This window comes from Triturus cristatus, chromosome 4_1 (assembly GCF_964204655.1).
Source record: "Triturus cristatus chromosome 4_1, aTriCri1.1, whole genome shotgun sequence".
NCBI classification, from domain to species: domain Eukaryota; kingdom Metazoa; phylum Chordata; class Amphibia; order Caudata; family Salamandridae; genus Triturus; species Triturus cristatus.
Window position 1 is genome coordinate 860,779,832 of NC_140585.1, and position 6,000 is coordinate 860,785,831.

A 6,000-nucleotide genomic window follows, 5' to 3' on the forward strand; every position below is an offset into this window, starting at 1 on the left:
GTCGGAGAAGAGACACTGAAGTTGCAACTCAGACAGAAGATACCTTCTGCGATGTAGACTCACAGAGACAGACAGCAAAATACTGCTGCAAGGATAGCCCCACCTGCCTCCATTTAGGGCTGCATATTATGTGAGGTAATACCACACATGGCAAATACCAATACTGAAAGGTGCAGTGATTACCTATCTCTTGCCTATTCCCATTTTCATTCCTCTAAACAGGGGCAATGGGATAATCCCAAATGTTTTTCCTCCTTCTGAGCTACAACACTGTGAAAATGCAGTCAGCTCACTAAAGACTGTCTCACTTACGCATGTGCAGCTGATCTAATACTAAGAACAATCCACCACATCATCCCATCATGAAAGCTGTCCTCCATCTTTGAATAGTGCCCGCTTCCAAAGCCAATGCTGCAGAGCAAACTTCCCTCTTCACGGCACACAAATTATACTGTAACTTCAGGAAAAAAAAAAAATACGCATTAATCTTTCTTAAAGTGTGCCATTACGAATGTACGGCACTCATTTCAGAATGCCGAATTTCTCGAGTTCTGGAAATATTTAAATATTCAACAATTCATTAGAATTCTTATAATTTAATCACCAATGAAATTGTGTCCCTCTGGCTCTGCTTTACCTGATTAATCTCCTATCAAGTTCCTTGTCCTCGCAGTGTCAGAAACCTCATTGAACACCTCAATAAAAATAAAGCAATTGCGCATTCATGTGCAAGTTGTACTAACAATATCCTTGTAGAGCAGTTAATGTTTTTTTTCATGTTGTATTACTAGAATTGTTGTACTTCCGCTTCATAGAAATGCCAGGATGGAAATCTCTAAACAAAAATGTACAATCATTTACTTTTTTAAAGTGTGCAAAAACAAATATCAATTTTAGTGAATTGAGCAGTTGATTTGAGAAGATTCAGTAACTTCACAACTGACAGATGTTAGCGCACTATGATCCATTCCCACAAGGAACAAATTCAAATTATCCACCGATATTTGAATTAATGCAAAAACAAGAAGCCTCCTAGAGCACTCTCTTACCTCAGCACCACTAATACTCCTGACACTCAATAGGGTTTGATTAGAAGGCTTCAAATAAAGTAACCCTAAATACCACTATAACTGCATTCTTTATAACAACCAATTACTTCAAGATTATGGAGGCTCCCCATAGACAACTGCCCTACAAAATGTCGATCAAATTAATGTTTTCCCTCAAAGGGGGCGTAGGTACTTTACTACCATATGTACTAGAAAGTGCTTTGCACCAGTAAGGTGTTCAGTGGTATGGAAGTAATTCTGCATAACATGAAGCTTAGAGGACAAGGCTCAGTCAGCACCCCCACATCATCACTCTGCACCACCACCGCATCACCCAGGGCCACCACAGGATCACTCAAGAACACCACAGCATCACTCAGTAACACCACAGCATCACTATACGCTACCACAGCATCACTCTGCAGTGCCACAGCATCAATCAGCATCACCACAGCATCAGTCAACACCACCACAGCATCACTAAGGGCCACCACAGCATCACTCAGGGCCACCACAGCATCACTATGCGCTACCACAGCATCACTCTGCAGTGCCACAGCATCAGTCAGCACCACCACAGCATCACTAAGGGCCACCACAGCATCACTCAGGGCCACCACAGCATCACTCAGGGCCACCACAGCATCACTCAGGGCCAGCACAGGATCGCTCAATGCCACCACAACATCAGTCAGCACCACCACAGCGTCACTCAGCACCGCCACAGCATCACTCAGGACCACCACAGCATCACTCAGGACCACCCAACATCAGTCTGCACCACCACATCATCACTATGCACCACCACAGCATCACTCAGGGCCACCACAGGATCACTCACCTTCACCACAGCATCACTCAGGAACACCACAGCATCACTCAGTACCACCACAGCATCACTCAGTACCACCACAGCAACACTATGCGCTACCACAGCATCACTCTGCAGCGCAACAGCATCAATCAGCATCACCACAGCATCACTCAGGGCCACCACAGCATCACTCAGGGCCAGCACAGCATCACTGAACACCACCGCTGCATAACTCAGGGCCAGCACAGCATCACTCAACGACACCACAGCATCACTCAGTGCTTCTTTAATTACAACTTCTCAGCATGCTGCACAGCAGACACACTTCTCTACAGCACAGGTTAGAAACATTGGCAAAGTCAATAGCTCTACCTAAACACTTATAAGGCCCCACAATGCATAGCCAATAGGTCTCGCCTTTGGGACATTATAAGTGTTTAGTTATCCAGCACATTTCCTTCATTAAACAACATCAAGTGTTGCATGGCTAATCACGTATAAGGTCCCAAAAGCGAGACCTATTGGCTATGCCAATGCTTGTTACAAATGCATCATAGTAAAGTGGTTCTTAGGCCTAACCCAAAATTTCTACCCAAGGTAGTTTCTGCCTTCCACCTTAATCAGTCTGTTGAACTCCGTTTTTTTTCCCTCAACCAAACTCAGTGGCAGAACGTGCTCTTCACACACTAGATGTCAAAAGAGCGTTATTATACTACATAGAAAGAACTAAACCTTTTAGAAAGGCTAAACAACTCTTTGTATCTTTCTCCCCACCTCACAAGGGCAATCCCATCTCAAAAACAGGAATTGCAAGATGGATTGTTAAGTGCATCCAAATATTCTATCTCAAAGCTAAACACACGCTAACCATTCCCCCTAGAGCTCATTCAACACGCAAAATAGGGGCTTCTATGGCACTCTTAGGGAGCATTCCCCTAGATGACATTTGCAAAGCAGCAGCTTGGTCTACACCTCACACTTTCACTAAACACTTTTGTGTAGACGTGCAAGCTAAGCAACAAGCTAGTGTGGGCCAGGCTGTATTAAGAACACTTTTTCAGACCACTGCAAAGGATGCAGGTTGCCACCGCTAAGGAGGAAAACTGCTATATAGTCTATGCTAAAGTATGCAATCTACAGCTCATATGCCTCGAACGGAAAATGCTACTTACCGTTATGCATCTGTTCTTGGCATGTAGAGCTGTAGAGTTGTATACGCCCACCCACCTCCCCGGATACCTTTATCCGTTGCAGTATTATCTTACTTAGATACATTACACATGGACATCCTTTTCTACTTTCCTACTAACTCCATCATTACCCTTCATGGCGAAAAACAATCTGGGGATGGAGTCGATGCCCATGCACACTGTCACCATAAGGAGGAGTCATCTATCTTGTGACTAACAAAGACTTCTTCGACAAAAACAAACTGCAAACATCCGAGCCCATCACAAGATCGCGATCTATGCTAAAGTATACAACTCTACAGCTCTACATGCCAAGAACGGATGCATACTGGTAAGTAGCATTTTTCTTTTGTTATATTTTGTTGATTAACAGTGAACCATACAGGATAATCAGGCAGTTGGTACACCTGTATCAATATGATGGCATTAGTAGCAAATGACATAATGCAGGAAAAAGGCAATCTGAGAAGTATAAATATGATGTGTATGACATTTAAAGAGTTATGGAGACTGAATCTGATGCCACCATGGACCCGAAATCTTCTTATGCTTATTAGTGTAGCCTCTCCATTTATACACTAGTTCCTCCACATTGGCACAATAGTCCATATCCAACTGCCAATAAACCTGAATCACAGGGCATTCCCACACATTCAGATGACCACCTCATACCTGAGACAATATTGGTTAGGTGTGTCAAGACTCAGTTCAGGACATTGGCTGAATATTGGGTACAGAGCTGCCGCTGCCCAAGATCACACAGAAAGTCAAAGGAGAAAGGGAATCCAAAGGGGAACTGCTGTAAAAGGGAATAAGAGAGTTAAGGCTCAGAAAAGACAGGCACTCAAGAGGTAATGTGGCATTCAGACTAACACCCAGGACAGATGTGCAAGACACACACACATATATAACAACATTAACAATGAAGGGAATGTGGTGTAAAGCACGGAGGAGGTCCACACGGTAGAACTGAAGCTCAGTAAGATCCTCACCCACAATGCTGTTACAGATACTTACTGTGAATACCCATATAGTGGATATACATGCAAAGGCAGGGTCTGGGGTGCCGATATCTATGGTGATGTTATAAAAGTAACTCAAAGACAATACTCACAGTGAAGAAGAAACATTACCGAGGTTGTCTTCTGAACCCACGGATCCTGGCGATCAAACTGGAACATGCAAGGCAATAAAAGCAGAGGTTTTGAACTAAATATTCAACCACGGTGGACAAGCAGCTAGCAAGGAGAAGTGCTTAACAGGAAAGAAGGGAAAACAAGCGCAAACGTGGCAGAAAGCAAGTAACCAACATACAAGGAAACTAGAAGCAAGACAGCAGGAATAGAAAAAGAGCAGACTAGGAACTGGAACAAAAGTAGTGGGAAGAAAGCAGGGACTGGAAATAGGTAAATACAGAAGGGTAGAGGCTACAAGAGAGCGCTAGAACAGTGCTGGTTCAGAAACAAGGTAAAACAGAGGCTATGTTAGTACAAGGAACACGTAAATAGCTAATGCTCAGGAATCAAGTTGCACTGCAGGCAGTGCTAATTAAGGAACAAGGAACAGCTACATCTCGGGAATCAAGGTAGACTGCAGGCAGTGCTAATTCAGGATCAAGGATTAGCTACAGCTCAGGAATCAAGGAGTCAAGGGGGCAATGCAGGCAGTGCTACTACAGAAACAAAGAAATTGCTACAGCTCAGGAACAGGAATAAGGAATAAGAAGAGCTCAGGAAAAAGAATAGCAAAAGCTCAGGAAACAAGGGTCGGTCTCACAGGAACACAGTTACTATGACCAACCCTGGACCTAAGAGAGCTGAGACTTAAAAGAGCTCACAGTAATCACGTGCACCAGGATTGAGCAGGCTAATAGCTGCCATCCACAGGTGAGCCGAATTCCTCCACCCATCCTTGGCCTGCATGGGTGGAGATGGAGCAGAGAGCAGGGAATTATAGGTAATGAGGTTTCAAGCATGAGCAGACTGGCTTCCACAAAACCTGGCATGGATTGAGAATGGATGGCAGTTTCCAAATAGCGACCCAATGGCTGGAAGTCAGGATATGCATGCAGGGGATGCTCCGGAAGCTTATTAGAACACTAACAGAACAAAAAGCACCAAAACAGAAACTGGGCTCACAGAAAAACAGGAATGGAATCAAGGACAGTAGCAGAATTGGAATACAGTTCAAGTTCAGGACTGGAATACACAGAACATAAGGTGTTTACATGTAACAGGAACAAAAGAGATACAAGCTAAATCAAAAGGCAAACCAGGTATCACAACAACAAGGACTTGACAGAGCATGAGGAGGCTCAACACCCAAGTCTCTATCAAGCCACTTCACTCTGCACTCACAGGGCTGATATAGTTGGAGGCTCAGGTGGGGAGCAGAGGTGTAGGCAGAGAGCCAGGTACAAGTAATAACCCATGCATAAGGAATTAGGGAACCACTAATGAAGGAAAGGCTGAACTGGGACTTGGAAAAGGGAATATTTTGTATTTCGGACATCATTCACACTATCTTCGCTGTGTTAAGTAGTTTTGTTTGCAGCAATTATAGGGCAAGCTCGAGTTCTGTGTGAGAATTACAGATTGCTGTTAACCAGCTTTGAAGCTCAATGATTTCTTCTTCTAAGGACCAACTCTATTTTCTTTATCTGCATGAGTCTTGAAGTCCTCCCAGAGGTCAGAGGGTGGTGAGAACGAGTGTGCATTGAGCCTCTGTGCCACACATCAAGTGGTACGCCAGTTGGTTGTCTTTAAACCACCATGCATTTGGAAACCACATGCCTCTGCATTCATGATCTTGGCGACTAATCGGCAACATGACAAGGCAGTGACTGATGAGTCCCTGTTCCAGTATCTGACCACCCAACTTGGCCTCTGGAACATATGGATAGTCCAGTTGGGAAGAACAACAGTGGTGTATGGAGTAGTGGGTGTAT